Raw genomic sequence first — 18,148 nt, forward strand, 5'->3', positions numbered from 1 at the left:
ACCAAATGCTCCAGAGCGCTTCATCCCTCGGGCGCAGACTGCAAACTAATGAGTGTTTTAGTGGACTGCAGAACAATTGGATGACTGGGCACATTGTACAATCTCCTTGTTAAAGCTGGTCATGGAGTAGTCACTGCTGGAGGCGCTCACAGTCCCTTGCAATGTCAGCATCCTGGTTTGGACCACTCTCCCCCAAGGTACAAGCTAACAATACAGCCTTTCAGTGCAGGTTGGGAGAATGCCTGGGCCTGAGCTGAGAGCACAGCATGCAGTCCAATGGGCAAAGCTGCTGCCAATCGGTCAGGTGGAGTGGGGTGGAGGAGGGTGGGGTTTCAGGCAGCCATGCAGCGCACTAAACTCTAGCCATCCAAGTGATGGCCAGCACTCTTGGGATATGTTAAGGGGCCTTCACACTTAAGCAAGAGATGTTCTTAATACACCCAAGCTAACCCACACGTCTCTCTCTTCTATCCTGAAGGAAGAGTACATCAGGGGCATGGAGACTGGTGTGCCTGTCAAATCTAGAGCCCCCTGGTTGTCCAGAAGCTTACAGGGTAAGATAAAGCAGAAAAAGAAATCTTATGACAGTCACAAAACTCAATACTGTAGAAAGCCTAAAGCAGTACAGAATGTACAGCAGTGAAGTAAAAATGGAAATTAGGAAAGCAAAGAGAGGATATGAAAAAATATGGGCAGGTAAAATCAAAGAAAACCCAAAGATAATATTTTACCAGTGCATTAAGAGCAAGAGGATAACTAAGGAAAGGGTTGGGCCTACCAGAAGTGTGCATGGTAACTTGTGTGTTAATGCTGAAGATGTGGACAGGGTTCTCAATGAGTAACAAAAACAGAAAATGCTGGAAAAACTCAGTAGTTCTGATAGCATCCATGGAGAGGGAAACAGAGCTAACATTTCGAGTTTGTATGACCCTTCTTCAGAACTGGAGAGAAGTGGAAATGTGACAACATTTATACTGTTTCAGGGGGATGGAGCAGGTTAATCTGGTTAGAAGGTCAGCAATAGGTGGGTACATGGGAGGGGTTGACAAAGATGTCATGAATAAGAGGACAAAGGGAATGTTAATGGTGGTGGTTAGTGCTAAAAAAGGTGCTAAGAAAGGATGATAGACTGTTCACCAATATTCATTACAAGCCCACCAACTCCCACAGCTACCTCGACTACAGCTCCTCAGACCCTGCTTCCTGTAAGGACTCCATCCCATTCTCTCAGTTCCTTTGCCTCCATTGCATCTGTTCTGATGATGCCACTTTCAAAAACAGTTCCTCTGACATGCCTTCCTTCTTTCTTAACTGAGTTTTCCCTCCACAGTGGTTGACAGGGCCCTCAACCGTGTCCGGCCCATCTCCCCCGCATCCGCCCTCACACCTTCCTCTCCCACCCAGAACCATGATAGGGTCCCCCTTGTCCTCACTTATCACCCCACCAGCCTCCACATTCAAAGGATAATTTTCCGCCAACTCCAGCATGATGCCACCACCAAATACATATTCCCTTCACCACCCCTCCCACCACCCCCGTCAGCATTCCCTATGGATTGTTCCCTCCAGGACACCCTGGTTCAGTCCTCCATCACCTCCAACACCTCATTCCCTTCCCACGGCACCTTCCCATGCAACTGCAGAAGGTGCGATGCCTGCCCCTTTATTTCCCCCCTCCTCACCGTCCAAGGGCCCAAACACTCTTTTCAAGTGAAGCAGCATTTCACTTGCACCTTCCTCAATTTAATTTACTGCATTCGTTGCTCCCAATGCGGTCTCCTCTACACTGGAGAGACCAAACGCAGACTGGGTGACCGCTTTGCGGAACACCTTCGGTCTGTCTGCAAGCATGACCCAAGTCTTCCTGTTGCTTGCCATTTCAACACTCCACCCTGCTCTCATGCCCACATGTCCGTCCTTGGCCTGCTGCATTGTTCCAGTGAAGCCCAACGCAAACTGGAGGAACAGCACCACATCTTCCGACTAGGCACTTTACAACCTTCCGGACTGAATATTGAGTTCAACAATTTCAGACCATGAACTCTCCCCTCCATCCCCACCCGCTTTTCTTCATCTCCTTTCCTCTACACTCATTTTTATCCACTTGTTTTATTTTTATTCAAAATTTATCCGTAGTTTTATCCCCCTTTTTTCCCATTTTCTATCCTTTTTTTCCCCCCACCACTGCCCCCTTTCCCCACCCCACCCCAACAAGGACCATCTGTCACTTGTTCATGTTGGTCTTTCACAGAGTGCTTACCGTTGTCCTGCTATTATCACATTTTGCTTTCTTACCCAGATGCCACGTTTAGCACTGACTACTACCATTTGTCCTTTAGTCCGTGACATCTTTGACAATCTCTCCTTTGTCCCCACCTATCACTGGCCTTCTATCCAGCTCCACCTGCCCCATTCCCTTTAACAGTATAAATTTCATCACATTTCCACTTCTCTCCAGCTCTGAAGAAGGGTCATACGAAACATTAAATTTGTTGTTTTTTTTCTCTCTCTACAGATGCTGTTAGACCTGCTGAGATTTTCCAGCATTTTCTGTTTCGGTTTCCAGTGATGTTCCACAGGTCTCAGGGTTGGGTCCCTTGCTGTTTGTTGTATATATCAATGATTTGGACTTAAATGTGGGAGGCACAATTGGGGAATTTGCAGGTGACACAAAAATTGGCCGTGTGGTTGATAGTGAAGAGGATAGCTGTCGACCCCAGAATGATACCAATGGTTTGGCTGAGCGGGCGGAGAAGTGGCAAATGGAATTCAGTCTGGAAAAGTGTGAGATAATGCATTTGGGGAGGGCAAACAAAGCAAGGGGATACTCAATAAATGGGAGGATATTGAGAGGGGTTGAGGAGGTGAAAGACCTTGGACTGTATGTCCACAGGTCCCTGAAGGTGGCAGAACAGGTGGATAAGGTGGTAAATAAAGCATATGGAATGCTTTCCTTTATTGGATAAGGTATTGAATACAAAAGCAGGGATGTAATGATGGAACTGTATAAAAAGCTGGTTAGGCCACAGCTGGAATTTTGTGTACAGTTCTGACCACCACATTACAGGAAGGAAATAATTGCTCTGGAGAGAGTGCAAAGGAGATTTACAAGAATGTTGCCAGGGCTTGAAAATTGCAGCTGAGGAGAGATTGGATAGGCTGGAGCTGTTTCCCTTAGAACAGGGGAGGCTGAGGGTGACCTAATTGACAGGTACAAAATTATGAGGGCCTAGATAAGATAGACAGGAAAGACCTCTTTCCCTGAGCTAAGGGGTCAATTACCAGGAGGCATGGATTTAAGGTGATTGGTAGAAGGATTAGAGGGGACATGAGGATAAACTTTCTCACCCAGAGGGTTGTGGGTGTCTGGAACTTGCTGCCTAAGTTGGTGGTTGAGGGTGAAATGCTCAACTCATTTAAACAGTACATGGATCTGCATCTGAAGCACTGTAACTTGCAAGGCTATGGACCAGGGGCTGGAAAGTGGGATTAAAATGAACGGCTAGTTTCTTTTCCCTCTTTCTAGCTGGTGCAGACATGATGGGCTGAATGGCCTCTTTCTGCATCGTAACTTTTCTGTGGTTCTATGTTCTATCACCTAGCTGTATGCCTCATGGCTTACAGGGAGCAGAAACAAAGGAGAAGAGAGTGACGGAAGTGCCTGGCTGGGCAGAGGGAGGAGCAGCACCCTTAGGAAGAAGGGGTGTCTGGGTCACCCATGCACTCCACTGAAGAGCCACAGCAAGCTCTCGCTGGCCAGTGCCTAGCTAGACCCAGGGTCTATAGACACCGCCTTTCATTCCTGCAGATGACTAAGATTCAGTGTCGCTGACGACTGCGCATGTCTAGGGAACTGGTCAGCCACATCTGCCAGCTGCTGCAGGATTTGGTGCCATGGGGACATGGAGGGCATCCACTGCCCATGGCTGTGAAAGTGATCATGATGCTCAATTTCTACACCAGTGGCTCCTTCCAGGGCTCCACAGGTGACCCGTGGGGTATCACAGGCCTCCACCCACAGATGCATCCATGAGGTCACAGACACTATCTTCGCGAAGGCACACAACTTTGTACATTTCAACTGGGACCAGGACAGCCAGGAAGCAAGAGCGCTGGGATTTGCCCAGATCTCGGGTTTCCCACAGGTGCAGGGAGCCATCGACTGCACTTACATGATGCTCAGATCTCTGTCGCAACAAGGGGTCAACTACATTAACCGCAAGGGGTTCCACTCGCTGCATGTTCAGCTGGTTTGTGACCAGCTCAAACACATCCTGCCAGTCTGCACACGGTTCCCAAGGAGTGTGCATGACTCCTACATTCTCAGTCAGTCACAGATCCTTGACGTCTTCTGGGGTCCACAGAGGCTGCAGGGTTGGCTCCCCGGGGACAAGGGTTACCCACAGAGGCCGTGGCTGATGACACCCGTGCGGCAGCCTCAGACTGCAGCAGAGTGATGCTATAGTGAGGCTCATGCTGCAACTCGCAACTTGGTGGAGCAAACCATGAAGATGAGGTTCCGGTGCCTGGTAGAGCCCTGAAACATAGTCCACAGAGGGTGTCGCACTCTTTAAACCTGGCGCCGCAACGGGGAGAGGAGCTGGCTGAGATGGAGATAGAGGAGCTGAAGGGACCCTCTGATGAGGAGGATGCCGATGGGGATGAGCGTGAGGACCTTGAAGGTGACGATGATGGGGATGAGGCCCACACAATGGCCAGACAAGGCAGGCACACTCGGGAGGCCCTTGTAGCCGCTAGATATGTGGAGGATGATGATGACAGACAACGAGGTGACACCATAAATCTTCACATTACATCTGTGAACGTTTGACTCCAGTCTGACTTATGGCAGCGCACATACCCTCTGTGAGAATGTTCCTCTCATGAAGATGCAGTGGAGGCCCTAATAGTCACTCATTTGCAGGAGGATGATGATGACCTGCAGTGGGGACACTCCATAGTTTATGTGAATGTCTGACTCCTGTCTGGCTGATGGCAGCTTACTTGCGCTCTATGAACAGGGTCATATCATAGAGATGCAGTGGGGAAACTTTAACTTCCCCTGATCCTATGACACCCTTCATGATCTGAACCCTTCAGGAGCACCCTATCACCGGACACGGATGCTGATGGGATGGGGGCCAGCCGCACATCAAAGGTGCTGGGAACACACAGAGAGAATGAGAGAACTCTGTGCCACAGGCCCAGGACATTCTGGCAGCAATGGCCAGTCCCATCAAGGCACAGGAATGACTGATGTGTCCACTGAGTGTGAGGCTGCACCATCACTTTGGTCTGAAGGTTACACACTGCTCAGGGAAGAGGTCCTGGACTGAGTCACCTGCCTTTATCTTGTGCAGGAACCAAAGTTTCACATCTGAGTGACACAAACACTGCTCATCAGAACAAGGAGCCATAGTCAGGGAGACATTGTTGAGAGTTTATTGACAATAGTGAACAGTATGTACAAGTGATTAACACCTGTGCCCAGGCTGTGCAACTACGGCTTCCTGTGTAGCTCGGCCTAAATAGCCAACTGGTTATGGTACTGGGTTTATAACCCCAAGATCAAGAGTTCAGATCTCACAATGGCAAACTATGAAACAATGTAACTTCATCTGAAAACAGATGGAAATGTGTTTGTACTCGAAAGAGTTACGGCTTCCTGTGTAATAGTAAAGCCACTATGCTTGTAATCCAGAGGCTTAGCTTTATATCCTGAGGCACATGTTCAAATCCCACCATGGCTATTGGTAGAATTTCAGCTGACCTGAATTAGGGGCTGTGCCTGATTTATCCCAATTTGGTTTTAACTCGAAAGAGTTACGGCTTCCTGGTTGGGCTCAGGTACAGCTCGTTGCTGCTGCTGCAGTTGTATGCTGGGTGTGTTCCTGGAAGGAGCTGGGAGTTACTGCTCTTGCTGCTGTAGCTGTTTGAACCATTGTGTTGCTGCCTTCCCTCAGGCTCCTCAAGACTTCTTCCATTCTCAGTGCTGCTGCCCAGGAAACAGCAACAAGAGTGAGCCCTACGGCTGGTGGTGCTGCTGGGGCTGCAGGGGCCTGGAGCCTGCAAGGCCTGAAGATTTGGAGGAGGGCGAGAGGCTGCAGGACAGGGAGGCCAGGAAGCAAGATCTTTTCCTAAAATAACGCTTGAGGCGGGTGTCTGGACATCTGTTTGGTGGGGGGCAGAAGAAAACCTTGTGCCTTGTGGGGTGTGGAAAGGAGACATTTGCTGAGACTTGGGGAGAAGGGATGTGTGTTTTTGTTTAAGATCTTGCTGCAACGCCCCCACCACCCCCCCGATCCCCACCGTCAGTTCACCAGTGTCTGGGTCCAGGTAGCGGGTGCTGCCTGGTGAAGAGGGGGTGGTGCTGATTTCTGTGTGCCAGGCAATGCCAGCTGCCTGGTGAAGACATCGCCCTCCCCCCACAGGAAGACCAGCGAGGCTCCCACTGCCTCCCCTACTCCAATCCACTGAATGACACCCACCTACCCTGGCCCCATTACACTTTCCCGCAAATGTCTCCCTGTCCTTTACCCCTGTCCCTCCCTCCTCTCCTCTCTGTTTTTGTCATCTCGGAGTGGGAGGTTACACTATCTTTTCCCCACTCTCCCCCCCTCGGGGTGGGATATTGTTGAATATGGAGCTGGGGGGGGTGTGGCTCAGCCCCTGTGGCTGTGACATAGCCGCCTGTAGCCGGGTCTTCCCGGGCGAATGTGGAGGTGGCACTGTCACCAGGGGCGGGGCTGTTGCCAGGGGCAGGCCTGTCACCGGGGGAGTGGAGCTGTCGCCAAGGGTGGGGCTGTCGCCGGGGATGAGGCTGTCACCGGGGGGGGGGGGCTGTCACTCAGGGGCAGGGCTGTCACTGGGGTAGGGCTGTCGCAGGGGGCGGGGCTGTCACCAGGGGCAGGGCTGTCACTGGGGTAGGGCTGTTGCAGGGGGCGGGGCTGTTGCCAGGGGCGGGGCTGTTACTGGGGGAGTGGGCCTGTCGCTGGGGGTAGGGCTGTCGCAGGGGGTGGGGCTGTCACCAGGGCAGGGCTGTCACCAGGGGTGGGGCTGTCACCGGGGGCGGGGCTGGGCTGTCTACAGGGGCGAGGCCCCTAAGGAAACTTTTGCGGAGCAGCTGCTCCCTCGGCCCTGTCACCTTTCAGCCTCCTCACCAAGGCCCTGGGGGTGAAGAGCTACACCCAGCCCGACATGACCATTGAGGCGTGTGTCAGGGCTGTGGCTGTGTCTGGGGTCATCGACCCCTCAGCTGTAGTTGCTGCCTTGGAGGCCGTCATTTTCTTGGGGACCGAGCGGGCGGTGCACCTGGCCCTGGGCTCACTGTGGGTGGGATGTTTCCCCCCCTGGAGCCCACCGCCCAAAGGATCAAACTTTCCAATGTCCCACCCTGTGTCCCAAGTAAATTCCTCCCCCTCCCCCACCCTCACCCCAACCCCCGCCCCATCCCCACCCCCACGCACACCCGCCCCCACCCCCAACCCCACCCCCACCCTTACCCGCACCCCCAAACCAACCACACCCTGACCCCACCCAGACACTCATCCCCATGCCCTCCATCACCCCCAACCCCACCCCCAACAAACCCCAACACCCACCCACTCCCCCACCCCACTCTCACCCTCAACCCCACCCCCACCCTTACCCGCACCCCCAAACCAACCACACCCTGACCCCACCCCGACCTACACCCTCACCCCCAACAAACCCCAATGCCCACCCACTCCCCCACCTCACCCTCAACTCCACCCCCACCATCACCCTCACCCTCACCCTCACCCTCACTACATCCCTCACCCCACCCTCACCCTCTCTAACTCCCCCACCCCACCCTCACCCTCAACTCCACCCAGACCCGCAACCCAACGCCACCCCCACCCCCAATCCCACCCCCAACCTCACCCCCACTCCCTCCCCTAACCCCACCCATCCCTCAATAATCCCCCACCCCACCCCCACCCCAAACCCAACCCCCATCCCTTCACAAACCCCTCCCCTACCACCATCCCCACCCCCACCCCCACCCCACATCCCCTCTCCTCCCTCACCTCAACCCCCACCCCCACCCCCAGCAAATGGGGGAGGTCAGGTCAGGTCAGGGGCAGCGCTGATACCACTCGGCCTCAGTGACGTGGCCTTCCACCATGTCAACTCCTTCCAGTGCCAGGTATTCATCTGCCTGGCCCGAGAGGAGTGCACTGAGGGGGGCTTCAATGTGGAGATCGGTGGGGGGGGACGCCTGACAGGGTCTTCTGGACTGCGGCTGGCGTGGATGAGGCAAGGCCTGTCCGTAAGAACTGCCCCGTCTCCAAGGCTGCCAGCACCATCCAATTAGCCGCAGCTGGCACTGCCGCTCCTCCCCCTCCCCCCCCCACCACTGCTCCTCCCCCCAACCCACTGCTCCCCCCCACCTGCCGCTCCTCCCCCCCACCCACCCCTCCCCCCAACCACTGCTCCTACCCCCCAAACCACCGCTCCCCCCACCTGCCTCTCCTCCCCCCCCAATGGCTGTTTCTCCCCCCCACCACCACTTCTACCTCCCCCACCGCCGCTTCTACCCCCCAAACTGCCGCTCCTCCCCTCCAAACAGCCGCTCACCCCCACCCGCTTCTTCCTCCCCAATCCGCCACTCCTACCCCCCACCCGCTGCTCCCCCACACCGCTGCTCCGTCTTCCTCTCCACACGGGGAGGTGCCGTCGGCAGCCAGCACTATCTTGGCTGCCGGTGAGGCAGGGGAGAGATCCTGTGCCACAAGAAGGTGCGGAGGAAGACCCGCCACTGGGCGTCCCCCAGACCCCTCAACCCCCCACCCCCATCCCCCCGCCCAAACCCACCCTGACCTGCAGAAACCTGAAAACACCGGCTTGAGGGTATAAACATCATCTGGCCCCGGTGACGTACCCGCGCGTGTTCCTGGGTACGGTGGTGATGGGGTGTGTCACCTTGAGCTGTGGTTTTATTAAAGAGGGTGGACATGTCGAAAGCCCAGAGGGCGGAGAGTCCTGGGGGGCGCTGGATGAGGCTGAGGAGGCCTCGCACATAGAGCTCTCCCCAGCCCCCAGCCTACCCCGGAAGAGACATCACCCCTCTGAGGGGGGAGGACCTCGCGACTTGAGGTCGGATGTGTCCCCTCCTCCAGTGAAGAGGTGGTGGCGTCTCTGCCCCATAAACCCTCGTTCTGCCCTCTGGGGGGAGCCCAAATCCCAAACCCCTTGCTGCGGTCGCCTGAGCAGGGCCCCTCGGGGGCTGGTAAGGGTATTGCCCTTGCACCAACACCGACCCACCTTGTACCCCCGAGATGCCATCTGGCCCGCCAGGGGACTGCAGCAGCCCCTTCATGGCCCCGGCCGCTGGGTCATTGGGCAACGGTGGTGAGGGGCGCCTCCCCCCTCCGTCCCAACCTTCAGCACCGAGCGCCTCCGTGATGGGTTCCGAGATTTTTCCGGATTCGCCTGGTGACCTGGTACCTGGGGGATATTGGGGCTCCGAGCAGCCATTCCCTCTGGCCCAAATCCCCAAGAGGAGACCAGAGAGGACCCCTCTGGCCTTGATCCTGGGGGTGGGTTGGAGGTGGAGGTGGAGCAGACTGGCAGCTTCGAACCAGCCCCCGTACTCAATGCGAGGGAAGGGGTGGAAGCTGGAGGCGATGACCTGGAGGAGGAGGACGGGTTTTCGATGGTGAGCACCGGGGACGACGCTGAGTCGTTGTCAGGTGAGGTGGTGGATCCCCCTGGTGCCCCCCACCAATTTTCCCCTCATCCCTTTACAGGAACTCTGGGATTTTGTAGCGCGTAATCGCAGTCGCTGAGACAGGGTTCAGTCAGCCCTGGACCAGTGGCATTCGTATCCTCTTGTGTTCAAGTCCTCAAGGCCCCTGGGCTGGACCGGAACGCTAAGAGGAGGGTTCACACATTTCTCGCTGGGCTCCTGAAGGAGAGGGAGGATTAAAATAGTCCTTTCCTCCTTACACTAGGCATGGTGATGTCGGCACATACTCCTGACAATGAAGACTACCATAGTCAGCCTCAACATCCACGGCAGCAGGGACGCACAGCGCAGGTTCCAGAACTTCTCGGTCCTCCGGGATGGGAAGTATGAGGTGTGCTTCCTGCAGGAAACCCAGACCATTCCGGGAGACAAAGCTACGTAGCTCCTGGAGTGGCGAGGGGGGTCTATGTGATTCATCTAACCTCCAATTCTGGCGGGATGGCTATCTTGTTGGCCCCGCATTTTCAGCCGGAGATCTTAGGGTTCAAGGAGCCGGTGCCAGGCCGGTTGCTGCACCTTACTGTGCGCCTGGGGGGTGCAGCACTTCACTGTGTGAATGTGTACACTCCCCTGGGCGCGCAGCAGCAAGCGAGCTTCTTTGAGGAAGTGTCCACTCATCTGGACTCCATCGACGTGGGCGGTGCATCGTCCTCGGGGGGGATTTTAATTGCACCCACGAGGCCCGGGACCATCACGGTGCCCAGCACCACACGCTAGGTGTGAGTTAGTTACGGGACCTGGTCGGGTCCTTCGACTTGGTGGATGTCTGGCAACGTCTCCATCCTGACTACAGCATTTTCTCTTGTGTCACCTGGAGTCGGCGTGTCCAGACTCGATCGTCTTTACGTTTTGAAGGTGTATGTGTCCTGCGTTCAGGCAGCTTCTGTGCAGCAGTTTCCATGCTCGGACCACCGTCTGGTGTGGGCGGAGCTCACTTTGTTCTGCGCTCGGACTGGTTCCGTGTACTGACACTTTAACAGCTTACTGTTGGAGGACGAGCGGTTCCTGGACTCGTTCTGTTGTTTCTGGGCCGGCTGGAGAAGGAAGCGGGGAGGCTTCCCCTCCTTGAGGTTATGGTGGGATGTGGGCAAGACTCACGTCTGAGTTTTCTGTCAGGAGTACGCGAAGGGGTCGACAAAGAGGTGGAAGTCCAAGGTCGAGGAGTTGGAGAAGGAGGTGCTCGACCTGGAGGCACGTCTCCGTCAGCCCGACGCGGACCCGGCCCTGCGGTCGGTGTACGATGAGAAGAAGGGCGCGCCGCAGGACTTGCAACTGGTCGGGTCTCGGGGCGTGTTCGTGAGGTCACGGATCCGGTTCCTCAAGGAGCTGGACCACGGCTCCCCCTTCTTCTACTCGCTGGAAAAAAGGCACGGGGTCCGTCAGCAGCTCTTTACGCTGCTGGCTGACGACGGGTCCCTTGTCTCGGACCCGGAGGGCATCAGGACCATCGCCTGAGATTACTACACTGCCCTGTTCTCTCCGGATCTGTCCAGCGAGGACGCTTGCAGAGTTTTGTGGGAGGACCTGCCGCAGGTCAGCCCGTGGGGTGCTGGAAAGCTCGACTCCCCTATAAGTCTAGGGGAGCTGACCGGCGCACTCGACAGTCTCTCAAGGGGCAAATCCCCGGAACTAGACGGGCTGACCGTGGAGTTATTCAGGGCGTTCTGGGACGTCCTGGGGAGCAACTTCGGGGGGGTCCTGGGGGAGAGTATCGCTACCAGGGAGATGCCCCTTTCGTGGCACAGGGCCGTGATTGCCCTGCTGCCGAAGAAGGGGGATCTCCGCCTTCTTAAAATCTGGCGCCTGGTCTCCCTCCTCAGCACCAATTACAGGATCTTTGCCAGGGCTATGTCTTCTCGCCTTGACACTGTGCTGCACCACATGATCCACCCTGACCAGTTCTACATGATCCCAGGCCGTACCATACCTGATAACATCCATCTGGTCTGGGACATTATCCACTTTTCCCAGAGGACTGGTCTGTCCAGCGCCTTCCTGTCTCTTGACCAGGAGAAGGCGTTCAACAGGGTGGATCATGAATACCTTCCGCCCTCAGACCCTACAGCGATACTTTTACGTTGAGCCCCCTCCAAGGTGGTGGCCCTGACGAAGTATTCCTTCCACCAGATGCACGGCCTGAATTATGACGTGCAGCTCCTGTTTATAGAGCAGAGGGGCCTCGGTGGCTCCTTGCAGGCTTTGCCCATCTTTTATCAGGATCTGATCAAAGTCTGGAACGTGGTCACCTCACGACGCAGCTCTCCCCCGTCAGAAGTAGCAGCTATCATCAGAGAGCCGCTGCTCAGGAATCCGCCCCTCCGGCCTTTTCAGTGGTTGGCGGAGAGGAGGGCTGTGGCTGCTGGGGTGACCAGGATCAGGGACGTGCTGAGTGGCGGAGGACTGGGCTGGATGCTCCCGCAGGAGTTGGCACATCACTCGTCTGTGAGTGTCCAGCTCCCGGCCGATGCCATTCAAGACCTTAGGACAGTCTTTCTCAGCCCAATGTCATACTGGGCCTCAAGGTGGCCCAGGTGCACGGTGGTCTTCTGTCCGAATGTACCCCTGTTTGGACGGAATTCCACATTAGCCCCGAGCCCCGAACCCTCCCTCAGGAGCCTGTGCCCAGCAACCTGAGTCGCCTGGTGGAAATGCCCACTGTGTCCTTTAGCCTGGTGCGGAGGAGCTTCCTGTATGGGCTGCTGCTGCACACCCTCCACTTCTCCTGCTGCCCGCTCACGCCCGGTCACCCTTTGTTGCCGTTCGGCAGCAGAGGTCCCTGTTGGGAGGCTCTCATGGGGGTGTCCTCCTTCTTTCCATCGGGGACCTGGGATGGAGGGTGTTGCACGCAGCAGTCCCATACAACCGCAGGATGTGTTGGTTCATGGACTCCCAAGATGCCTGTGTTTTTTGTGACCTTGTGGAGTCCGTGGTCCACGTCTATTTCAGGTGTTGTCGGCTGCACTCCCTTTTCAGGTTTCTTGGAAAAACCTTTTACTGTTGTTTAGTTTGAATTTTGTCCCAGGCTCCTGATCTACGGGCACCTGGTGAGGAGGGGGAGCCGGGATGGAGGAGGACCTCCTCATGAGCCTGCTCCTGGGCCTGGCCAAGTTATACATTAACAGGTCCAGGCAGCAGGCGATCAAGGGGACCATTCAACCTGACTGTCTGAGCCTCTTCCACGGCTACGTTCATGGCCGGGTGTCCCTGGAGAGGGAGCACACGGTGTCTGCCGGCACCGTCAAGGTCTTCCATGCTCGGTGGGCACCGCGGGGACTGGGGTGTTTTATAGACCCTGTTCGTCACATTTTGGTTTAATGTTTGTAAGTTTCCTTTAAATGTTGTCTTTTGTTTTTGCAGTTTCCCTTTAAAGGGCTGCCTTTCACTTTGTCCCTGATTTTGTTATTTTGGTTTATTTGGTTGACTCAAAAGAATTACATCTTCTTAACCTTCCTATGTTCCTAACCCTGCTGTTATGTTTTGGTGCCGTCCCCCTCTCCCCGCCTGACATCGATGACGTAGGTGGGGGTAGCCAGTTGACTGCCATGCCCTGTCTGTGATGCCCCTTGGCAACCGTCCTTGGAGGGCCCAGACCTGAATTTTGGGTTCTGCTGTGTGGTAGTGGCACCCTCCTCGGCCTGTGGAACTGGAACTGCTGGAGTCACAGGAAGAGGGGATGCAGATGGGCCGGATATTGGGATGGCCCTGGGATGTGTACCTGTTGATCCTCCTCCCAATGGGTGCTCGAGGGTCCCTGGCTGACTCCTTGAGGAGAAGGGGAAGATGCAGTGAGATCGAGCTGCCCCACACCCCTCTCACATTGACATGTTGGAGGCCAACTATGGCATCAGCGATAGAGTTCAGCCCACGCAGCAGTGCAGGAGCAAAGTCCAGAACCAAGGTCTCCATGGTGGCCGCCATCCTGCCAGTGCTGACCTCGGTGTGTTGACATGCCGGCACTATCACCTCAGCCTGAAGGTCGACCAACTCTTCCATCGTGCCTTGCAACTTGAGGAGTGCAGCGGACATCCCTTCCTAATGTTCCCTAGCTTACCTTTGCAGCTGCAGCAACTGTGACATGACTGAGTCCAGAGGCTCATCATCTGGCTTGGACTCAGCAACGTTCTGGCCTCCAGCAGCCCTCCGAGTGCCAGGGACCTGGGAAGTCCCTGCCTCCACCTGCTTTAGATCAGACAGTGCGATGTGCTCACCAGATTGTGATCCCAGGGCTACTTTAAAGCCAGGTCCCACCGAGGCATGTGTCTCTGTGCTGGTGGAGAGTGTGGGTGAGCACTGTGATGGGACTTCAATTAGGATTTCAGTAGATTCGTCTTCAGAGGTTTCTTCGGAGCTTGATTGGAGGCCCTGGGTCATGGACTCTGTCAGCTGTTCGGCAGATGTGCCTGAGAAGCAAGGGAAGATAATTAGTGCATGGCAGTGGCTGTGAAAGAGAATACATCACTCACAGCATGGTTGTCTGATGGATGTTGCACTGCTGGACCCTCACTTGGTAGAGCAGCGCTGACCTCATTGTCAGCACAGGAACAGTCCCAGTCATCGCCGGCCAGCTGGATGACTCTGTTTTCAAAGTCCATGAGGATCTTAATTTCAGGCATTCCTCCAGCGGTCTGCAACCTCTCCCTCTTGTTGTGTGCCAGCTTGTCCTGCATGAATAGAGATGGAGAGAGTGTAAATGGGACACCTGCCAGGCCAGATGATAACTCTGCCTGGCCTGTGTGGATGGTGAGTGGCCCCATGGACGGGATGAGGACAATGAAGGTGAGTGTGAGAGAGTGAATGGTGATGTGCCTTGAACTGACAGTGAGTAAGGGCCCTGTGGATGTGTGTTGGGTTTGTGAGTGTGTGAGTTGAGAGTGATGAGAAGAGTGACTTACCCTGGCGGAACAGAGGAGATCATTCTTTCCTCTTGTGGCACAGGGTGGCTGTCCTCTTTTGCAGGGCATTGGCTCTGATCACCACTGCCACTGCCACTGAAGCCAGATTGGTGATGGTGCTGCCCCTCCTGCGGCCAGAGTGGGGTAGAGGACATCACGGCGTGCCTCCACTGTGTCCAAAAGGCATTCCAGAGAAGTTTCACTGAATCGGGGGGCTGCAGTCATCTTGCCTTTGGTGGCCATGTCTTCTGTGCAGCAGTCCTGGGCTGGAAGCACTGAGAGGTGCGCACATGGCTGCGCTTTAAATACGGTGTCTGGCCTGATGGAGCAGCGAGGTGACGGCGTGTCTGCCAGGAATGCATGATTAATGAGGCAGGATTGGGATGATATGCCATAAAAAGCTGCCATTGCAGCCGGCAGGTAAAATGTTCTTTCTCCCGCCTACCTCCAAACTTAGTGCAAATCTGGGACGATTCCGCCCAGAGTAGTTTAGCATCTAGGAGAAGTTTCATCTGTTGAGAGATGACCAACATGAATTTGTAATGGAAAGATCATGGAAAATATACAGAATTGAATTATTTGAGGAAGGAACTACAGTAATCGATAGGGGCATCTGGGTATAGTTGAGGTGGAAACCCAGAGGGAATTCAGTGAGATTCCACACAAGTGACTGTTAGCTATAATTAAAGCTCCATAGAACTGAAGGCAAATTATTAACCTGGCGAGGGTTGCACTGCTGGACCCGCACTTGGTAGAGCAGCGCTGACCTCATTGTCAGCACAGGAACAGTCCCAGTCATCGCCGGCCAGCTGGATGACTCTGTTTTCAAAGTCCATGTGGATCTTAATTTCAGGCATTCCTCCAGCGGTCTGCAACCTCTCCCTCTTGTTGTGTGCCTGCTTATCCTGCATGAATAGAGATGGAGAGAGTGTAAATGGGACACCTGCCAGGCCAGATGATAACTCTGCCTGGCCTGTGTGGATGGTGAGTGGCCCCATGGACAGGATGAGGACAATGAATGTGAGTGTGCTCTCAAGTTCTGTCGAAGGGTCATCAGGACTCGAAACGTCAACTCTTTTCTTCTCCGCCGATGCTGCCAGACCTGCTGAGTTTTTCCAGGTAATTCTGTTTTTGTTTTTGTTTTGGATTTCCAGCATCCACAGTTTTTTTGTTTTTAACCTGGCGAGGGGATTGGTTAACTGATAGAAGAGTGAGGAGTTTGATTATGGATGCAAATTGGAAGGAAGTGACTAGTGGTGTCACAGACAGATCAATGCTGCAGCCTCAAATATTCATCCTATTTATTAATCACTTAAGATAAGACAATGCAGAGCCATATATTCAAGTTTGTTCCTGCCAATGATTCATAGTGTAGTTCATCAGGCAGCATCCAATTACAATGGGATAGAGATAGATGAATAAAGAGTGGACAAAATTTTGGAAGTGGATTTCAGAGCCGCTAAGTGTGAGATCATCTAAGTTGGATGAAAAATTAAAGATATGTGGATATTTTTTAAACGGTGAAAAGCTAGGAATCCCTAAGTGATTTAACTGTATGTATAAAGATCTCCAAAATGTGGCATTTAGGTTTTTTATTCGTTCATGGAATGTGGGCTTTGCAGGCTGAGCCAGCATTTATTGCCCAAGCCTAATTGCCCTTTGAGAAGGTGATGGTGAGCTGCCTTCTTGAACCACTGCAGTCCATGTGGTGCAGGTACACCCACTGTGCTTTAGGGAGGGAGTTCCAGGATTTTGATCCAGTGACAGGAAAGGAACGGCGATACATTTCCAAGTCAGGATGGTGAGTGGCTTGGAGGGGAACTTCCAAGTGGTGGTGTTTCCATTTATCTGCTGCCCTTGTCCTTCTAGATGGTAGTGGTCGTGGGTTTGAAAGGTGCAGCCTAAGGAGCCTTGGTGAGTTTCTGCAATGTATCTTGTATATGGTACACAGTGCTGCTACTGTGCATCGGTGATGGAGGGAGTGAATGTTTGTGGATTTGGTACCAATCAAGTGTGCTGCTTTATCCTGGATGGTGTCAAGCCTCTTGAGTGTTGTTGAAGTGGCATGCACCCAGGCACACTCCTGACTTGTGCCTTGTAGATGGTGAACAGGCTTTGGGGAGTCAGGAGCTGAGTTACCATAGGTACAAAGATAATCAAAAAGGTTAATGGAATTCTAACCTTTAGACATTGGGGGGGATGGGGTGGGGGAGGGGGAGGGGTAGGGGTAGGGGTAGCATATTTATGGAGAGAAAGTTTTGTTACAGCCCTGGTTAGACTACATCTGGAGTACTGTACACACCTTAGAAAGGATATATGGGCCTTGGTAGGAATGTGATATCGGTTCACCAGAATATTACCAGTGTTAGATTATGAGGAGAGATTACATAAACTAGGTTTGTATTCACTAGAAGTTAGATGGTTAGTGACGATTTGATTGACGTTCTCAATGGCGCCCAAAAGAACCAAAGCCTCCACTGCACAGTTCAGCCAGGCCCCCTTGCGGATTCTCCTCCAGGCTATCCAGGAAAGATGGGAGATCCTCTTTCCTTGGGATGGGAGGAGGAGGTGCTCCCACCTGACCATGCTGGCCTGGGAAAAGGTCAGCACCTCTGGCGTTCAAAAAAGGTCTGCAGGAAGCAAATGAATGATCTATCCACCAGGGTAAATGAAACATCTCCTCACTCCAAACTCACTCTCATAAGGGCCTCAGGCCAGAAGATGGTGCCCAGAGGGGCCTTTTCCCAGCCAAAGTCAGCTCCATGCCATGCAGAGCCCTCTAACATGGCCTACACAGCCCCAGGGCAATCTCCTCACTATGACACCATCAGTATGGTCTCAGGCCCAGGACAGTCAGTTCAATATCCCCCCCCGACAGTGTGGTCTCAGCCCCAGGACAGTCTAGTTCAATATCCCCACCTGACAGTGTGGTCTCAGGCCCAGGACAGTCTGTTCAATATCCCCCCTGACAGTGTGGTCTCAGCCCCAGGACAGTGTGTTCAATATCCTCCCTGACAGTGTGGTCTCAGGCTCAGGACAGTCTGTTCAATATCCTCACCCGTCAGTGTGGTCTCAGCCCCAGGACAGTCTGTTCAATATCCCCACCTGACAGTGTGGTCTCAGGCCCAGGACAGTCTGTTCAATATCCCCCCTGACAGTGTGGTCTCAGGCTCAGGACAGTCTGTTCAATATCCTCACCCGTCAGTGTGGTCTCAGCCCCAGGACAGTCTGTTCAATATCCCCCCTGACAGTGTGGTCTCAGGCCCAGGACAGTCTGTTCAATATCCCCACCTGACAGTGTGGTCTCAGGCTCAGGACAGTCTGTTCAATATCCCCCCCCCCGATAGTGTGGTCTCAGGCCCAGGACAGTCTGTTCAATATCCCCACCTGACAGTGTGGTCTCAGCCCCAGGACAGTCTGTTCAATATCCCCCCTGACAGTGTGGTCTCAGGCCCAGGACAGTCTGTTCAATATCCCCCCTGAC

The sequence above is a fragment of the Carcharodon carcharias genome, chromosome 21, assembly GCF_017639515.1.
Source record: "Carcharodon carcharias isolate sCarCar2 chromosome 21, sCarCar2.pri, whole genome shotgun sequence".
In the NCBI taxonomy this organism is placed as follows: Eukaryota; Metazoa; Chordata; class Chondrichthyes; order Lamniformes; family Lamnidae; genus Carcharodon; species Carcharodon carcharias.